The sequence below is a fragment of the Falco cherrug genome, chromosome 8, assembly GCF_023634085.1.
Source record: "Falco cherrug isolate bFalChe1 chromosome 8, bFalChe1.pri, whole genome shotgun sequence".
Taxonomy (NCBI): domain Eukaryota; kingdom Metazoa; phylum Chordata; class Aves; order Falconiformes; family Falconidae; genus Falco; species Falco cherrug.
Window position 1 is genome coordinate 48,928,384 of NC_073704.1, and position 21,257 is coordinate 48,949,640.

At 45.2% G+C, this 21,257-nt stretch overlaps 1 protein-coding gene across 2 annotated transcripts in view; it reads right to left on the reverse strand.

Annotated features, from left to right (window-relative positions):
• Positions 1-21,257, reverse strand: part of WWC1 (WW and C2 domain containing 1) — a 73,984-nt gene that overhangs the window by 51,773 nt on the left and 954 nt on the right. The gene's annotated exons all lie outside the window — the stretch shown is intronic.

Below are 21,257 nucleotides of genomic sequence, written 5' to 3' on the forward strand. Positions count from 1 at the left end.
ACTCTGCTAGCAATGCCTCCAAACTTTGGAAAAAAATAGCAATCTTCTTCCACATTTAAAAAAAAAGGTCCAGATTTATAGCACTCCCTCTCAGGAAAGAGCAAAAGGTTGCAACTTTTCATAAAACAAAATACAATACAATCAGAGTAACCCAAGAAGACTAAATTCTGGCTTTGGTAACGACATTTATAACCTTACCGACATCAATGCAATAGTACAGGAAAGAGTTTCACCTCAACAGTACTGGCCGTTGGAAGTGGCAGAGCTAACAAGAACACACAGGACCTCCTACATCCATGTTAAGTGACTGAGATGTAGGTCCTTGTGAGAAGACAACCAACATTCTGCTAGAGCCAAGCTGAGAGCAAGCCAGTGGTCCTGCAAGCAAATCACTCCTCAGAAACCCAGGTCACAAACTCTGCGCTGGATATTAGTAGGTGGGTTGGCATTTAACCTCCCTCAATTTTAATTGTAACAGAATGCCTGGTGGTTATTGTCTCATTACTAGTGCTTTCAAGGTTTATTATGATAGCCTGACAAAAAAAAAAAAAAGTTAGCTTAAAGTCTCTGAAGGTTCTGCACTTCATTCAAGTTCCTGGCTGGTATGACAGCAGAGACACCAGCTTCATTACCACCATACTAACTGCTCCATGTTAGGAAGCAAAGGAGGTGAATCACAACAAACAGGCTGCATTTCAACCCAGCCTTTCAAGCTGGGTAAGAAAAAAACAAAGATGCTGCATTCATCTTAACTATCACAGTAAACAAAAGCTGGGGTTATGACATCAAGCTCGGACCAACAAAGCAGCTGGCTATTAAGTCCACCAGTATTGAGAGAAATGGCATGTTCATGCCATCCTGTGCTTCGCCCAGGAGCAGCCTGTGGACATGCAGCATATTCTCTGTAACCCAGCTAGACACAGCACACACCAGTCTATCAATTCCGACACCTCCGCCACTCAACAGGACCAAGCAGTACTTCCACAAGATCATCGGAGGTGACAGCAAGACTCACCACACTCCTCAGCCAGTTGATTCAGCTCATTCAACTGCGAGACAAGTCTTCACATACTACAGCACACGGACTGCCCCAGCCAGCAGGAGTGAGCCAAGCTCCCTCTCTCAGCAGAGGCCACACCATTCCACAGTAGCTACAAGCAGACTTCCCAAGATCATTAGCACACATCCAAATTCCTAGCACACATCTAGACCCTCTAAAACTGGAAAGGATCTGAATTTGATAAGCAAGACAAGATTTTTGCCCACATGCTCTAAGCTAAGCATTTAGAAAGGAATTATCTAAAAGACACTAGTGAACACTTGAATTCCCCAAACAAAAAACACACAGCATGCAAGAGCAAGTTCATATAGCCATGGAGAGAGAGAGAGAGATGTTTTTACTCTATCCTTGTCAAGAGGATTTAAAAAAGCCCAATGCATTTTAAAGTATCTGCTCCCCAAGCTGCAGCAGTCTCAGCAATAAAAGCGCCACTGTCACAGTCAAGCTGTAACAGCACTTCAATTTCTTCAGGAATGAAGCATTTATCATTTTGCAGCACATATTCATAGTCATAGTAGTAAGCGCTGATTTCTTTTTTGCACTACAACAGTTCTCTATCTGTACCATGATGCTGTCCTGGGACATACTTCAGGATTAAATGCACCCAAAAAGTATTTTAAAAAAGGATTAATTTCTAGGCGATGCAGTTTCTTAACCTGAATCAGCATGTGACTGTACAAGGACATATCCTAGTACAGGGGAGAGAGGGAGATTTGTGTCTCATCTGCAGCACAAAGACATCAGCGACTGAGCCAGGCTAATGGTTTGTTGCTCCCACAAAAAGCATCTCTACCACCTTCTACCCTACGCACCCTTTCCTTGCTCCTCTTCCCAGTCCAGCAGCTCTGCCCTCACCTATTGCACCCTCCAAGCCCTTCCACAGACTGCCTCCACTTAGTAACACTACAGCAGAGCACCCAGACTTTTCTGCCAAGTGAATTTACCTACAGGGTTAGGGGGACTCTGCAGTCAATAGCATGCCAGCGACAGAGGAGTGTTAGGAACAGAAGCAGCGCTGGGGAAAACTGCACCCCCTCTCTCGCTGGTTGTGATGAGCTGTCTGGCTGCTCACCAGATTTCTGGGCACCAAACTCGTAGATGAGCTTCATCTGCCATGGAATCATAATTAAAACTGGTCCCCTCCAGTGGCCCATCTTCTCCAGCTGCCAGACTTCGCCTTGCTGCTGCCTTCAGACTCATTATTACTTATAAATGAAGTGCATAGAAGCTGTCAGCCTAGAAGCTGGTCCCTCAGATTTACGCCCCCCTCGCTCACGCCAGCCCTGCGGGGCAGCGAGGGACGCCTGTGCCGGCTGCGGGGCGCGCTCCCCTGAAGACATGACAAGGAGCTGTTTGTTGGGGCTCTGCAGCCGCAGCGCCCGCTGTCAGCCCAGCCAGGCCGCACACTGTGCGCAGCGTGGCCAGCGCAGGAATGCGCTCGCTGACTGCACCTTTTCATCTTGATAAGGATTTTCAAGGTCATGTTCGCTTCCCTGCCGGCTCCTCCCAGGCTCCAGTGAAATCCCAAGCACGCAGCCCTGGGCCCTGGTGCGCGTTCCCACCCTCGGCGTCTCCTGGACAGCGGCACAACCTGTCGCATTCCTCCGCAGCAGTAATGCCAGCCTTCCGCCAGCCTTCCTCCTCGCTGGCAGCCGGCTCCCAGGGGAGCGACACCTCTCCCAAGGGCAAGCAGGCACAGCACCGCAGCAGCAGCTGCTCTGCCAGCAGGCCCGGCACTGCCTGTGCTGCAGGGTCAGGGTAACTCTGCAACCAGGCTCCCGACCTCCAGGACTAACGTTTCTGAATTAAATCTTTGATATAAAAACAGGCTGCAGCCCAAGCCAAAGCCTGGAAGACTGATGGAAGGTGTCCCTGCCCATGGCAGGGGGGTTGGAACTCGATGATCATTAAGTCCGCTCCCAGCTCAAACCGTTCCATGATTTTAACCAAACTTGTTAATACGTACAGGAATAAAAGGAAATTATTGATTTTAACCAAACTTTTAACCAAACCAAGAGAAGGGCTCTAGTCATAGCTCACGTTGTGCAGGCTAAAGCAGGCGGCTACGCGATCTGGCAAGCCCGTCTTCAAGGGCGCTGCATGGAGGCTGCCCTTGGGGACAGCCCCTGCCACTCTGTCCCCACACCCCCAGAGCAGCCAGCCAAAGCAGCGTTGGCAGCCAAGGGGGAAGAGCTGCCTGCCAGCCCGGGGCTCAGGGAAAAGGCAGAGGTGATGGCACTGGGCCTGGGAAGCCCGTCTCCTCCGGGCACGGGGGATGCAGCCCCCTCTCCTCTGCCCAGCAGTCACTGCTGCGTGGATACAACAAGCTTAAGGACCTGCATACACTCCTTACACCACATAAGATTTCTAGATAACTACTGAAGAATCATACATGCTGCCTGCTTACAAAGCCAGCTAATTATACAATCTGTTAAGCATGTATGCGCACACAACAGTGCTTTGAGTCATTAGAGGATGGGATTTATACTTCACTGCACGCATCTTGCTCTTTGTGAGTGCGTGCCTGGATACAGCCAAAATGAACACAAGTATCTGGAATGTCTGCAGCTCCCAGGCCAGCGCATCTGAATACAAAGCTGAGCCCTGCGAGAGTCTGGCTGGCTGCGTGTGACCCCCAGTTGCACATGTTGCTCCCCCAATGGTGTTTAAAATCCTTACTCCGTTTCTTACCACTCCGAGCATCTGAAAGCAGAGTACAGCACAACGTTTAAGCCATATCCTGAGGCTGTACGAGTGACGTTAGAGAGGAAAAAGCAGCCATGCAGGTGATGGGTTGTGAAGACAAAGAGCTCACCACCAGAGCCAGCGGCTCTGCCGGCCATACTGCGGCTGCCTGTGGGTTTAATCCCGGCAGAAGGGCCCCGGCACTCCGGCAGGCAGGGACCTTGGCTCCTATGGCAGCAGCTGCTCCTCGGCGGCCCAGCCCACACCAGATGGAGATCCCCGTCCTAGGTGTCTGCCAGACAGACAACACCGTGGCTCATGAGAGGTGCCATCTCTTCGCTTCAGTCATTTTGTCTCCATTTACCAGTGCCCAGTTTTGCTCCCACTGATGGCGGGCAGATCCAGCACAACGCCTGTGCCCTGCCCAGCGTGCCCCCCGCGAGGCGCCCAGCGGCCCCCGGGCTGCAGCTCAGGCCGGGTCCCTTCCACGCTGTGGCACCCACACAGCGGCCGCTGGCAAGGCTAAACCGGGCCACACAGCTCTGCCTGCGCTCAGCACTTCAGTTGGCTTTTCCTTTTATTCCTGTACGTATTAACAAAGCTTTTAGGTGCTTTTCATATAAAAACTGAGAGCAATAGCTCTCTTCTGTGGTTTATATGACACTTCTGGCACTCCTAATTTTTAAGAGTTTCTGCCATTGAGGATTCCACTTCAGCCTCCCAGATCTCTAAATATCCAAACATTACTTGCAGGTGACTTCCATCCCCCCTAATGCAATTGGCTTAGTCTACACAGCATGTCTCCATCCCACGGAAAGCCCTATATATATATACACCAAGGAATCATATACCTATACCCTACGCTATATTTTCAAAGGGATGTACTTGGCACTGGATTTTCCATTTTTACCTTCTATGCATTGCTGTTCAGCCTGATTACTTAACATGAACAGCAAAACAGAAGGATTTTAAGCATTTGGTGCATAAGATGCAAAATATTATTCAGGGGCTTCATAACAAGTCAAGCCAAATCACCTCCATTTTCACGTTTCTCTGCCCTTCAAGTCAGGGGAAGCAGGAGAAGGCACAAACTCTTTAAGAGTTTCAGGTTCATCTTGGAAAATTGGAGTTGGTCAACATCTAGTAAACACCACACCAATGTAGCAAGGTATAGTAGGGAATCACATCTATCTTTATACCATACCAAGTCCCAGCACCTGCTCGTCTGTAACAGGATGTTTTCTCTTTTTCAGTTTTCAATGCAGGGGATGTAACCAGGAAAAGGAGATGGTATAGATACACATACGCTCTCCTCACAAAATACGCCCTCCTTATAGAGCACCCCAGCAAACAAGTCACAGGATCTGCAGGCACTTTAAGGCACAACACGTTTCACTCCTGTGATTTTCTTGTGGGGCATTTCATGCCCCAGGTCACCAGAGACATCAGCCAGAGCACACCCTGCCTTTCTGGGAGGAATGGAACAAAAGGCAGCATTACTTTCCAAAAAGCCATACTTAAGAGCCAAGTTAATTAGCAACTCAACTGCTATGTTCAACTCTTTTATGCATCCACCTTGCTCACAAAATAAAGTACTGATAAATTTGACTATTTAAATCACTGCTACTAGATTTGCAACCTAACACCTCCACAAGGAGATGCCCATATGTCAAGAGATGTCAAACTGCAGAACAGGATGTCTCTCTATACCTTTAGGTTCTCATCTCCAGTTACCATAAAGAGGACCTTTCCTTGAAATTAGAGAGCAAGGTTCTGAAAAACTATGTATTTCAAAGACAGTCTTCCGTATGTACAATCCAAATCCTGTACAGCTGATATTGTTAAAGACATCCTTGTCCAGCTTATCACATGTTTTCATGAGGTTTTCCCTTCTTCCACCCATCCAAGAAAAGGAAAAACCTAGGGGAGAGTGGCTGTTTAGACCGTGTAAAATACCATTTTGTTCCAAGACCGCTCAATAACATTTTTTTCTCCATAACTATCAGTTTTTGTAGTTTTTATAGCTGCCAAAGGGTAAGAAGCAGCTGAATGAGTGAAACCCTGTTTTAAGGCTTACTCAGTGAAAACCAATACGTGGTAAGATACTTCAGGTAAAACTAAAGCAGCTGGGGAAGTGGGAAGTGTTACCAGAACCAGACCTCTGTGGGCGCAGACACCTCCTGTAAGGGAGCTCAGGGCAGACACCAAGGAGTACAGCCTGCACACACCATGTGTGCTGCTCTCCCAACAAAATTACGCCAGGCACTGTGCAAACTATCAGTTCCCTGATCTAGCCTCAGCTGTAGCTTGTTTGTAACTTACTGGAGCTGTTGGAATACAACCATCGCTGTTGCTCAAGGCAATTACCTAAAATATCTCAGCTATTCATTTTCATCCTTCTCTAAGTCAAGGATGTGTGTTTAATGGATCTGACATTGTGCCTTATAGCACTGTGCATCTGGTCTTAAGCAAGCTATCACAAGAGCTTATAGGTTTGAAATCTGCTGCTTAACTAAGTACTACTTCACCATCAGCACCTGAATGAAATGCAAACTCCCATGCTAGTGATTTTTCAGGAAATAGTTTCACTGTATCATCCATTTTATTCATTTCTACTCAAACGCTGATCTACACCATCAATGCAGAATTCTCAACATGTGTATCAACTTATTCCCATCTGCTCAGCTAAATAAACCATTATTCACAGTTCAGCTCATCCACAAAGACCAAGATGAAATTCTCTGGGAAACAAAATAAATACTCCTGTTGCCCTTGTCTGGTGTCTTTAAGTTAACCTACAGACTGATCCAGAGAATCAACTTACTATCAAGTTCCAAAATCAGTGATGAATCTGCAGAACTATTGAAAACAGAGCTTACTGGCAGAGGTCTTTGAACACTCCTCCTTTCCATTAATAACCTCCTTTATTCAATGTCCTTTTAATAATTGCCAAATCAATGGCATAAACAGATGTTTCTACTACTGTTCCAGACCACAGAAGACAAAGGACAGCGATATTGAAGAAACTGCTGTGCTTAGGATGAATGAAATATGACATTCAAAACTACTCTAAGAGCATTTCGGAGAAAAATAGTGAGTGTTTTGCTAGGCGCCTGAGCTGAGCAAGGCCAACATGCAGGTAAAATGGCACCTCCAGCTATGCATGCAGCAGATGCAGGGAGGACATCCAGAAAGAAGTACATACCTTTTTAGGTGTCACCTTCACAATGTCGCAGCAGATGGAATTACAGCCCACAGCGTGGCACTGAGAAAGCATCAATCTGATACTTACGCTGTCTGCTTTGAAAGACAAACTACAAGTGACACAGCTGCCTTGCTGAACCCATGCTCACCACCTGCAGTGCCAGGCAAGCACAGCACAACTGCATGGACTGCAGCTCAGGAGCAAGCTGTGACTTCTAGGAGAACCATGTTTTGCAGGAAGGTCGCTCCCACCCAGCAGGTCACTGCTGCAAAAGACAGTCCTTGGGCCATTTCAGCTTACTGCAGCAGCAGAAACTGGGCCCAGACAAAGAGGGAGCAGTTTTCTGTGTGCCAGCAAGCTTGGTGAGGAGATGGATGGGCACCAGGGCTGAAGGAACAGCCACCTCCCCTGGCAGGAAGGCTCAGGCAGCTCCTCAGCCTGCTGCAGCCCTGCCAGTGGGGCTTGTGCTCAGGCCCACAGCCAGACTGCTAACTGCATGAAGGCAAGATTAAACTATAGACTCCAGCCACAACCAAGCTCTAGGGTGAAGCTTTTTACCCTTTTACACCAGCAAATGCATAAGTGGTCCCAATACTGTAAGCAATGGTTCACTGTGCTCTTTTGAGAGGGAGCCAGCGGCAACCACTTATGGTTACTAACAGGGAGTGTGTGTGTGGGGGGATCAAATTCACATTCCATCCAGCCTGTACCTGAGCAGCGCTCATCGAAAAAGTGAGGTTTGTTAATTTATTCATCCCTTCTATTTTTCCTCATTAACATATCATACAAAATATGGGCATAAAACTAGCTCATACAGCCTCACAGTAATCAGAAACATCATGCCTCACGCATCAGCTATTCCCTCATCGGCACCTGAACTGCTTGATGAACAAAGTGTCCACCATATAAAGCCAAGAAATCACCCACTCTGGGGTCAGTTTAAGGACTGGATTTGTTTTGCCCTTTCCATGGAACTACACCAATTCATATTCTTCAAGTACCCAGTGCTGCATTTTCATCCCCTTATGTGACTAGCCACCAGTTTAGACACACTGATACTCTGACATGGCAGACAACAACAAAGTCTCAGGGCTCATTGTAAAAGCAACAACTTTTCCGTTACCTGCAAACCTTATTTCAAATCAACTGAAGTACAGCTTTGTACGGCAGAGCCCCCAAGCACCAAAGGGACATCACCTCTGCTACCTGCCTCCCTGATCACAACACAAGGGAGCAACAGGGAATCCAGGGCTCTTCTCTGATCACCAAGCAGCAGAACCTACCTGTGACTGAATGCATAAAACAAGTAAACAGGACTAAAAGGGCAATTTGTTACACCTGTGCCAGCCAGAAAAATGTACACATAGTCCTTAATTAATTGAGTGCATTGCCCTGCTCTCTTGTCAGTTGAATTAAAGCATCCCAGAACAGGAGCAGGAAAGCCAAATCAGACAACACAGCATTCAAGGAGGGACTAACCTCAGCGGGGAAGAAAGAATGCAAGAACTTTGCTGGCTTTTCCCATCCAGCATGGATGTACTTTATATTCTTCCCAATGCAAAACTGATGCACAAAGGAGAAAGAGCTCCTAAAGCTACAAAATGAGGAATTCCAGAACAAGCCATCAGGAACACCAGGGAAGAGTGCAGTAAGCAACAACTTGTGATGGTCCAGATACAAGGATAAACCACAACTTTCCCAAAGCATAAACAGAGAATTTAGGTTTATGTAACTGAATATGCTTAGGTCCAGTTTTAAGACCTGAGCAGAATTTTAATACAAAAAACTGTGGTTCTTTATTAACTGACCAGAGCGATACAGAAACACCTGCTATCACAGAAGTCCAATACTACCTGGCCACCAGTCTACTGTGCAAGCAAAGCAGCTGGTGAATCTAGAGGAAAGGATCCCAAGGAAGATGAGGGCAGGCACAGAGCATATAACACAATCACATGACAAGTCCCAACCTTATCTTATCACAGTAGTATCAGAGGCATACGTTGAATTCTTTTTTCAGCAGGACACCTGTCAGTTGCTGTCCGTTTGCAGAGTATCATTTAGTGCAATGACTGAAGGGCAAGATAAACCAGTTGCATCACCTCACCCTATCCAGAAACTGCACCGGCCATAACAACCCAAGCTGCAGGAAACATTATTCTATAGCAGTATTTTTCCCATTCATGATGTTGGAAGGTACATACTCATCTATAATACTTCAAAGCTTTTGAAAACCAAAAGCATCAGCATTGTATGTCAGTTATAAGAAGAACTGAGGCTACATCCTTTAAAAAGCCAATTCACTTCACTTGTACAAAGGCTACTTTCAGACACCGACACTCCAAGCTTTATTGCTCATCTGCATCCTTCCTTACCTACAGAATATGAAAGTTTACACAAAGGTATTTGACATTACAATCTGTTGAGAAAAACATCCTAACAAATTTCCAAGCCTATGTGCTGTTCTTAGCATAAGCTTTACAATATTTCTTGCAAGTCTCTACATCACATGTTTTGTTCAAGACTTACTGATTATCCTAATAAAATAATGCCCAAAGCACACGAAAAATCTTTTAATAGAGTGAAAATTAGAGTATCAGATCTATTACACCACCCAGCCTTTCCCCTCCACTGGAAAAGCATTAGAGCCTTTGGACATCTCATTTCAACAAGAAGGTTATTTAGTTCTAGAGTTTGGAGTAAAGTATTTAATCGCTAAAGGATTTGCAAATTACACATGAATATGCATGTAGCACTTCTCACCATGACATAAATCCTATTGTATATTTATGAATGGATTGCTTTGCCTCCAGCTTCTACATGTATATAAACACAGGTTTTAATCTTCAATTCCTTCCTCCCTCCCTTCTTTTTAAGGAGTTGCTTAAACAAATTTGCATTTTTTGGAATCTATTATCTACAGTGTATTTCTTGCCTTTTTTAAAAAAAAAACAAACCACCCACTCTGTAAACCTCCTTCACCCATCAGGCAAAATGCTTACTTTATGAAAGGCTTAAAAGACCCTGTAAGCATGGCCATAAGAGACCTAAGCAACAATGTTATACAGCTTGTGAGGGAGAAAGTAGAAGCAACAATCACTGCAAAAAGGAGCGCTCCGAGCATCAGAGCTGGAAACACAAAGGCAAGAAATGACAGGTCAACAGTTTGCCTTTGACTGCAAAGACACTAGCTAAGGGAAAGTAAACCTTTCCACAAGCATCTAGGAAGCAACATAAATAATAAAACACCTACTGTAAAATCCTTCATTCATACTGAGATAACTCCATTATTCCCTATACCTTTTGTCAGGTATCTAGGCTGGTCACAAAACAGCTGGATCAAAGCAGCATTTCAGACTGTCTTCAACGATGTATTTGTTAAGAGGCACTACTGCCATTCAGAGAGGTGGTGCCACACATCTGCCCAGCTACTCCAGGGCAGTAATTCAAACAATAACGCCTTTAAAAGTCATTGTTGAAATGGTTTAATTTAGGTTATTTCACTGCAAATCTATTCTGTGATAAATCTGATTGTAAATCAACTCTTACCAACATGCAGCACCCCATCAGAAGCAACTGTCACAAGCTGATTTACAAGCAGAATGATTACGGCTATGAATTACCACTTGGACTGTTCTCACTTTTGTTACTGCACAGCAAAACCCTAAACATCAATGAGTTCACTGCACCAGCTGCCTTCCTCTTTCAAGGGCCTGGTATCACTTGGCTCTGTTCAGAAAACAGGAGCAGCCGTCGAGTCCCAGCCCCCATCTTGCTGCCCTGCGATAGAGCACGAGGGCTTTGGCAGCAGCCATGGAGACATGATGGGACATGGCCTGACACAAGTCCTCCCACCCCCAAATAGTCAACTGCTTGTTCACACGTCTAAACCAGGCTGTGAACTGGTTTATTCAGCTGCAGTCATGCCTTCCTCTGATAATGAAGGGATCTTTTTCTGATGGGAAGGAAGAACCACTGCAGCACCTGACTCAAAACCCATAGTGGCCAGACTAAAAGGGACCACCAGCCATTGAAGCTACTGAAGATGCAAGACAACTTGTTCAGAACTACCATCCAAAACTGCAAGAGCCTGCGTCTGGGAAGCAGATAGAAAATAAACCAGGAAGCACTATGGGGTATTAGCTACAGACTACTGGACAAATAGAGAATAAAGATGAGAAAATTCAACACAGAAAATTTGCTTTAGGGATAAGAGTGGCATTCACAAAGGATGTGCGAAAACAAGCCCAAGTGGAGGACTCTGTGTGACCAGTTCAGTTGCAAATTTGTCTTTGCAAACTGAGATTTTTATCCATGCAACCCTTTCGCAAATGACCAAGCCATGTTCCTTGGCCACATACCCCTCCCTTTCCACCCACACACTCTTCTCCTAAAAATAAATCTTAAAAAGGAAGTGAGGAGTAGTGCCCTAGGAGTATAAGAGATCAGGCAAGCAAACAACATGTGCTTCAAGAAAGTGTTTATATTCAGGTTATGCTTCTCTTAGCATCAAGCAAAGACCATGATGGAAAATATCTTCTAAATTTAATTAGTAGCCAGCCAGTTGCATGGGCAATGCTGTACAATGGTCTATGAATAATTAACAGATGACATATGACAATATATCTGCCTTTATTGAGAATTATAAACCACCTCAACTGAGAAGATATCACACTGATATTTGACAAACTGGATTTAAGTTAAATCTGGAAGCTTCCACATTCAAATTTAAAAAGCAAAAAACAGGCAAGTTAGGAATCTAAGACATCTTGCAAAACCCTGGCGCAACAGAAAGCCACGGGACATGGTGGCAGCCATGACATTTCCCCTTCCTGCTTATATGGGTTAAAATAAGGCAGAATAACACTCACTGAGGGCTGTAAGGAGATCTCTTCACCTGACAAATCCGCCTATGTCTAGAATATTGGAAAGCTTATTTTTTTAAGAATTAGCTGTTAAACAGCCTAAAGCCTTCTATGTATGTGTCCACGTAAAATTAAATAGTCAGTATCCCATCAAGGCAACAGATTGTTTAACTTTGATGCTTAGATCTTGTGGTGTGAAATACTAGTGACACAAGAAAAGACAAATTGCAAGTCTGGCTTACTGCCTTGCTGGCTGACAAGCTATTTGGATTAGCTGGATGTAGAGATAACTTCAAGTAATTTCAGAAAAACCTAAACAAGTGGGTGAACTGACAACTGAGTGGAGAGATCAGATGTTGAGAAATGTGGAATAATATACAGAACAGAAGAGTCTAACCTCCTTATTCTCTGCAGGGTTAACACACACCACTAATCAAATACACCCAAGCATCACCACATACATGCTCCAACAAAAAAGCCTGTTCAAGTGCTTATTTGATTTCAAATTTAACCATGCCAAAACTCTGCAACAGAAAAATGTTATACAGAATTCAATAAGAAAAAACTCATCTGGAACACTATATACAGTATAGGTCATCCCAATTTTGATAAGCCTTACCATTTTATCTTAAAAAGACTTCCTTTTCATACCAAGTACTCCCTTGAGGAAAGGTTCCATCCCCGCTGTATGGGGATTTATTCAGAGCAACAGCAGTCAATGAAGCAGCATCATTAGCACCATTCCACTAGTCATAGGGAGCCGCTGGAAAAGCCCTAAAAAGAACACAGAAGCTGCTGCAGCAGCAGAGACCTTCTAAAAAAAAAAGTCTCTGGCTAGCTGAGCACCTCTCTTCCCATCAAAACAGCAAAAGCCATAAGCAGCAACCAGAAGACTGAACCAAAGTCACATCAGTTGCTGAGGAAGAGAAGTGGCACCACTCTGAACAAAGGTCAGGTCTGAACAGCGAAGGCCTGTCCAAAGAGCCCTGCAACAATCAAACAGCTGTTAAAAAATAGAGCAGCATCACTAATTGAGCACAGACCTTAGCCCGTGTGCACTGTTGCAGTAGAACTGTCACATCTCCCAGATCAGCGATGTCAGATGCAGAAGCACGGCACACACATGCTCCCTCAGACATCCAAACAAACCCCTGGTGAACCACAGGAGCCCTACGGAGCAGGCAGGAGACAGGCTGAAGACTTCCCCTCAGGGGAAAGCAGCACTGCAGCGCGCAGAGGTTCCAGCTTGGGAGCACCATGAGACACCCAGGTGCACCGCTGCAATGCGGGCAACGAGAAGCACAGCTCCATCCCTGCCAGCCCGGGACAAGCGCTGCCCCATTCCTGGGGTGCTGCCTGCTTCCCCACGTCCACCCACGCACCTCCTCCCTTGCATTTCAGCAGCTGCAGAGCAAGCCAATTCTACCACATGAGTATGATAAACTCCACCTCCTGATGGGGTTACTACAAGCTTCTCTGTAGCCTGAATCAGACTGGCTGACCCAGCACCACCCAAAGACAGGCCACCAACCCAAGATACTTCACAGGAAACAGACTGGATAATCGGAAGAGCTGCACCACACGTGACAGTCAAATACTTTCCATTACCATCCCCACCCAATTTCCCTTTGAAGTAATTTGGATAAGCAGCTCAGAAAGATACTCCATCTTTTAAACAGTTCAACTACAAGAACTTTAAGTGTCTAGGATGAAGCTGTCCATGAGACAACTCTTCCCATTCACTCAGGGGTCAGGTGCCACGGCCCAACAGGTTGCTGCTGCCAACCCATGGTGCCAAGCTGCCTGAGCCCCTCGAAGGACATCCCGCAGGATTCATGCACTGGATGGCTGGGAAGCTGCATGGGCAAGGGGACAGATAGCCTGCACGGCTGGGCCACCAGCATGTCTTCTAGCAGCTGCAGAGGCTTAGCTGGCTCAGATGCCACATGAAATCAAAAGTTGTGCTGGGCAAAGCAAAATTAGCTGCAGTTATGCACAGCCCACCTTTACAGAGCAGTTCTGGGGCTACCTATATTGTCCCGTGCTGCTCCAAGGGTCCAGAAGATTATTTTGGCCACTGCTGTTCCTCTGCAGGGCATCCTCCCTGTGGCAGGGTTGTGAGGGATGACATAGCGGAGAGCCCTTTCCTTAGTAGGGGACTGCCCTTGTTCTGAGTACAAGGCAAATAAGGCAGTTGTAATTCACCTGTGAGAAATTTGCATGTCGTTGCAGGATCATTTAAGCAATAGTTTCATTTACATTTTAGTTCAAAATAGTTACGTGACCACCTTGCATCTCAACTCCACATAGAGCAGATATGAATGACTGCCTCTTGCAAATCAATACTGTTCATTGCGTGCTTTAAATCAATAAAGATTTCCTCCACAGAGTAAATTCTTCTAAAACAGTGATTAGGCATTTGAGGAAAACTAGTTTCACTGAACAATACCATTAGTCCTGAAACATCAGCTTGACATCTCAGCCAGAAAGCACTTTGTCAGAACTAATTAATCCCCACAGCACCTCTATAAGATTAAGAAAGCAATTCATCTGCTTTTTAAATGTGTTGGGTACTTACGTTGCAGAACATCGTGGCTGGGGTGGAAGCTGTAAGTACAAGTATAAACAGAGAACAAACCAAGCCAGCAGAATCCACCCAAAAGCATGAAAAACCAGAGAACGCTGACAGCTGTAGGATTTGACTTCTCTGCATCTTCCTGTTACACACCAAACCTCCTGTGACTATCCAGAGAGTCTTCCAGCTGTCACTTGACTGCATGAGTGGCAGTGAAAAGCGGTTATTATTCTATTGGGAGCAGTTTTGTCTGTTCAGCCAATTATCTATGCATGTAGCTTAAAAGGGAGGGGGGAGCCAGTAACCTTAGGCTCTGTGAACAGGAACTCTGGGTTTTATTTGGGCAGTTAATGCTAAGTCTTCGTTACCACAAGCAAAGCACGTAACCTTACTAAACAGGTCTCATGAATGACAACCAGCCAGCCTAAGAAGTATTGCTCTCCAAGGAAGTGGTCGATCTACATAGCTCTCATATATGTGTATATAGAAGCACTAGTCTACATACCTCCACCTGCCTTTGCCTAGCTGCTGCCACCACCCTTTATTAATTTATTTTTTCAGCTACCACCTACCCTGCTGGTGAGGCACTCAAGGCCACCAGGTTCAGGCAGCCAGCCCCAGCAAAGAGAGAACATCAGCAAGGCTTTCCCAAGCCAGCTGGATGATCTCTCCCCCTCTTTGAGAAAGACTTGAATTTCTCCCACACTTGACACAACTGAGTGTCAAGTCAAGCCCAGAACATCTCAATCCTGGCGGATCAGCAGAGTCTCCGTAACATGTGCAGGAACGCATTGTGGGGTGGTGACGCTCCTTGGCATGCTGAGCAGAGTGCAAGGCTAGCCTTGGCAACGTGCAGTCACCTTCAGGAGCCCGGAGTATGAATCAATCATTTACTAATAGATTCCTTCAGTAACGGAGATAAGAGCAGAGCCCAGTCTGAAAAGGTGATATAGCAGGTCAGTAACAGGACCATCCTCAGCCATGCATCACTTCTTCAGGAACAAGTTATTTCAGTAAACTTTTTTGGACAAGTCTTCCCATGTCTTCCAATAAATTTTCTGGCACAAGCTAGAGTAATTTAAATCAGATTCAGACATGGAAAAGTTTGCTGCAAACTCATCTTCCCATAACTGCGCTAGCTGTGAAGACACCAGTGCAAATTAAAACTTTAGGAGATACTCTGTACCCACTGCTGGTTTCATCTGGGTTCCAGCAAGTGAAAATCCACTCTCCCTGTAAAACTCAGAGATCGTGGGACAAAGCTAAGCACCTCTAGCTCTGGGAACACCTCTTTGGTTGGGCTGGCAGAGGGCCTGACCAGGTCAAGTGCCTGGGGAAGGTTTCACAAGCACACCTTCAGCAGCATTCCTGGGTTGCCACCAGAGCTAGCCCTGCTCCCACACCTCCCAGCCTCCGGCTCAGCCCTAGCTGTGCCAGCACAAATTTCTGCATGAGCATACACAGTCTTCATCAACTGCTTCTGTAAAATAAAGCCAGACACTAAACCGACATTTTTCAGTCAGACCTGCTTCTGGACCTCACTCCCTGCGCAGATACAGAACTTTAACAGCAGCTTAAGGTGCCCCATAAGCAACACCACCAGACACCCACCCCAGGTGACCAACACAGCAGCCATCTCTCACCCACCACACCCACGTCTTCTGGGATTTACCAGCCAATTTTCTGCCATTCCACTGGATGGAGATCAGGGTAACTACCTTGATATGAAAATACATGACCTACATAGGGATGAAATTGTTGATCCCCTTGCCAAGTAAGCTTCCAGTGCGTGGCAGTGTCACTAACTTCACAAGCTGTCAGTCTACGAGGCAAAATTAAAGGACTAATCTTGCGAGTAAAATGACCTTGCCAGAGCAGAAGATGAAGCTCAACCTACATATTTCTAAACAGTGTGATTTACAGAGATTTCTTCAAAAGCAATTCTGATCTTTTAAGACTCAGCATTCCCCAAGACGCATTAAAAAAGCTGCTGAGCTGAACAAAGCTTCAGTTTTGTTTTTTTTTTCATGTTCCACAGGGAAGTAAGGTAAGATGGTGCTTTTAGCAGTTCTAAAGTCACTGCCAACATCCTCTGACACCACACACGTGCGCATACCACACCTTTAGCAGTGATGTCCTTGTTACAAAGCATCATACCTGTTGTTTCCAGCTACCTTCCCCAGTACAAAGCGAGTTTACACAAGTGAGGAATCGCACTGGCTCTGAAGGCAGTCCATGCAGCCTTCAAAGCGGCCCATACAGCCTACCACAAGGCTTGTCTGGGGAGTCTCAGGAAAAACAAAAAACAAAACAGCGAAGTCTGATTTTTTGTAACTTAAGAGGTCTGATTGATTTCAGTTCCAATCCACTTTTTCCAATTACAGGTGCAGCTTGTGTTAATTCCTCTTGAAAGACTCTTGATATAAATACATTAAAAAAAATACAAGTGTCACAATAATCTTACTTGCTGTCCTTGTCTCCCTACATATTAGCACTTATATAAACCAATTCATTTTCATTTACTGTGGGAAAAAAAAACCCAACCTAAGAACAGCACAAGTCCTACACATTAAGACACCTGTTCCCAGAGATAGCACTTAGATGGCTATGAAGACTACGTTTCCATCACTTACTTCTATACTCACGTAAAATGGTTATCAATAGCTTCCATGGGCACACGCTGAACTGCCTGTTCTTTATATAATAATCAGCTATTTTGGGGAACGTATACACATGAGAAAGCAGCAGATTCACATATATACGAGAGGGTGTTTGCCTAGCTATCAGTAAAGAAAGGCAACAGCAGGCATCAAACTAGCAGCCTTCAACTGCATGACCTATGCTGCTGCCAGCGATGAAAGAGACACCTACGGAAGATAAATGCTCCATCTCTGGGAATTTTTTCTTTCTTCTCCTTATGCTTACTGATTTTCATCTACAGAAAAGCACAGCTCCTTTTATTCTTGCTGCCTTTCACTGCCCTCCCTTCTTCTAGCCCCTTTTATTCTGGAGAACTCCCACATTTAAGTTAACTATATTTAGCTTTATATCAGTGATTATAGGTATGCTATAGGCACACAATCCAAGTAACGGGCAGTTACACATGAAATTTTAGCACGATGCTCACATTTCTGCAGAGCAGACTGAAGATTAAAACCTTGAAGATTAGAATAATGTATAGGAAAAAAATACTCTGCAGTATTTCACACCAAGCCTAGAAGGCAGATCTAGAGGGGCAAGGTTAGATGATTGTGCTCTCTATATGACATGCCCAGCTTTTCTTCAGTAAGATCCTCAGTGTCAGCAAACCTGAACCTTCCCGAGTAAATAGGTGGCCCTAACTATTTTAAATGCATAAGGTCTTCATGTGACAAAACATACATAAGCACATATTGGCCCTGAACCCTGGCAGATCTCTTCCCTAATTCTCTTTACAAAAGCTCTACTTTGGAGGTTCAGACTAGAGAAACCTCCGTATAGAGTATGAAGGGATTTCAGGGAGCAACTGCAGAATCTGGGCTTTCATTTAATAAACACCTCCAACCCTTTATATCAATAACAGCCTTCAAGAAATGTAGGGCCATCAACTGCTGCCCACCAAAACTGAAAACGCCTGCTGCTGTTTAGTACCTTCACCAAATTTAAGCTAGAAGTGTTCCTCTTCACTAGCTTTCACCCTCAACAGGAGTCTGTGATTGGGGTAAAATGAGAAGTTCAGTCAGCTCCACCAAAAACAATCTAGAAAAAACTGCTTAGACCACCATGCCAATAGGAAGAGCACAGCACAAGAACACAAACACTGGAGAATGGGGCAGATTATCAGGCATCCCCAAATCCTCAGTGCTCAGGAAGCTTCTGAATTGAAAGGCAAGGAAAAAAAAAACAAACCACAAACCCCAAAAAACCAAGCCACAACTATCATTTTCCAAGACAGTTTGAGGGAGAGTAGAGCTTCTAAACCCAACGAACCCAAGGACAGCATACCCACTGGAAGCCAGATACCCACCGCTAACCCTCATGTCTGACGAGAGCAGGAATCTCATTCGGGGCGCTTCTGTGTGGTGTTCACAGTAGTGTTTAAGGACAGCCAGCAGCTGGTGTTAATGTTTTGAGACACTATTCTCACTTTCTGTTTGGTCAACAGCACAGGAGCTTAAGAGTGCAGACGCACCCTCTGCATTAAGAAAGCAACTGGGAGAACTCGCTGGCATGTTCTACTTAATGGTATGTAGTGGTGCATACCTGAAAGATCATGTTTGCTTTCAAAACTAGGAATGACAAATTTCTTTCCCTAGCTCGGTAAGGACTGATCTCCCATTACACTGTATCCGAGTCCTGAAATACCTAGTTTCAAACAAATCTACAAAGAAGTCAGCTACATGAGATTCCTTTTACACAAGGAAAACTACAGTAGCATCCATTGAATTTTTCTGCACCCCCACCTGGTCACCAGAACAGCCTTACAGCTTTTTCTAACCCAGAATTCTTGCTTACAAGGTACCTCAAGACTTTTCTGTTACACCATATCACAGGTACAGCAAAAGTTAAATCACAAATTTCTCCAGATTATTTAACTTTAGACAGTATCTCAAAATGCACTAACATCCAGAGGCTTCCCAGGACTTCCCTGAAGTCTAGTATACCCTTAAAAGTTACAAGATAAGAGTGCTCTAAGATTCAAGAGCTGCTTGAAGATTTCAGGCATCTGAGCATCACTCAAGTCAGCTTAACAGGAGCGATGCTACCAGGTGCCCATGACTTCGTGGTGGCAAACTTTAACGGCACCGCTTACTGATAGCCCATCTGCAGGACTGGTGTCATGCATCACATGAGAGGTGGAAAACCCACCAGCTTCACCAGCCCAACTCTGGATTTCACACTGTCCGAGGCCTGCTGAGGTCTCACCTTAGACCCCCCGCTTCCCCTTCCCTGCTGCCGACACCGCTGCACGCACCCGCAGCCAGGCCTGCTTCCCTAGCAGCGTATCGAACCAACCTCAGGGAGCAGGACTACAACCCTGACACCAACTGTTGTCACAAAAACAAAGGGCAAGCCCATGCCCTGAAGCTAGATGGTATCCCTGCTTATGTTTACTTCCATTAAATTAATCTAGAATGAAAGATTTAGGGAAGGTTTAAAAACCTCTTGTCCTATCTTTAGCTACCAGTTGCTGCTGCCTGAATAAACCCATGAGGTATCACAAAGGTGCAGCCTCACTGACAAGCAACTGGGTTCAGAAGGAGCCCCAACACATACATCTTCCTCCACATCCCTCACACTTCCAGTTTTACGCGCACGTTTCCTAGTATCTATCGCTTTTTGCTGAGTAAAAGACAAGCATGTGTAAGCACAGCACACAGAGCACTGTAGCAAATACAGAAATCAACCTCTGAGCTGCAGCAATTTTATAGATGACTTCTAGAAGACTAAACTTACAAATATTTAAATTACACTGATAAATTTCAGTGAACATTGTATAAAACCTAGTTCACTACTGCAGGGAGTAGTCATGACTTGAGCTGATCTGAAATTCCCCATCAGCTGGTTTTCATAGACAGTGGTAATTAGTTGGAAGAGAAACTTATTTCCTGGTTGTCAGAGCAGGGTTTCAACTCTTACAAGCACATGGCCCCCCAGGTGATGGATAAGTGCTGTGTCACATAGCTGTTTTAGTGTCGGACCAATAAACTGTTTAAAAACCTGAGGATTTTCAGGGAGAGTGTCCAACACAGCTCGTTTTCTTGGTAGCACTACTGGAAGATGACTTCGATGCAAAGCTCAGTCAGGGCCATGTGTATTCAGGTGTATTTCTATGTGCACAACAAATATGTCATGTGATAAGAGTTATCAGTACGTGTTTGAATATTCTCCTTTAATGGTGGTGAGCAGGTAGTGGCTCTGTGACAGCTCAGTACATGTGTAAATAAGGCACCCATTTAGTTAATTCTGTCATTTTTGAATCGCTAACCAAGGACATATGAGAATTTTTATAAGCCTGTATTAGGCCCATTTGATTTCTCACTTCTCTTCAATCTCTGTAACAAAACAATGATGCCAGGCAAGCATTAATGTAAGTTTGCATTGAAATTTACGGTGGTTAAAACCCCCACACCTTTAAACACCTGCATTACTAGCCCTTCTCAACCACATTACTGAAACAGAAGCCCCAAAACGAGTTCCAAACCCCCACCTGGCAACAGGTTACATTTGCATATAGTACACACTGGGATTATTCCTGGAATGCAGAACACTCCTTGAAATCTTTTAAAATTGGACAATCATTCACTTCCATGCTTCACAAAAACACACCGAAGGAGAACTGGAGAGAAGGCAAAGTACTGACATCTCACCAACAGTGGAAGCCCCTTTGAGGAACCGATTGCTGGGCCAAGGGGAAAAGGAATGCAAGTTCAGAAATCACACCAGCTGCCCCATAACAAGGGGAATGCCCACAGTCAGATGGGGGAAGTGGGGAAAATTTACCAACGACAAACTGCATATTGAGATTGTTGGCATTTCCAGCTCATCAAGACGCATTTTTGAGTTGCTTCGTCCCAGAACTTCAGCTAACAAAGCATTAAATGCGAAATTTAGAAACCTCTGATTTCAACACCGATGCAGCGTCTGAGCTGCCACACGCTGCCTTACCGTCACTGCCTTGTGTGGAACCAGACCGTGCTAGGTCAGAGCGTGGCTGGGCAAACCACCCGGGTCCCGAACAGCAGACCCTCTGCTGCCTCTCTTTACTTTCTGAAGTGAGCGGTATTAGGAAAGAGCTCCGCAGAGCAAGTGGCAGCAAGAGCGGGCCGTAAGCAGGAGGCAGACGGGGGAGATAAGAAACACCCCCAAGTCAGTGACCTCCGTCATGGC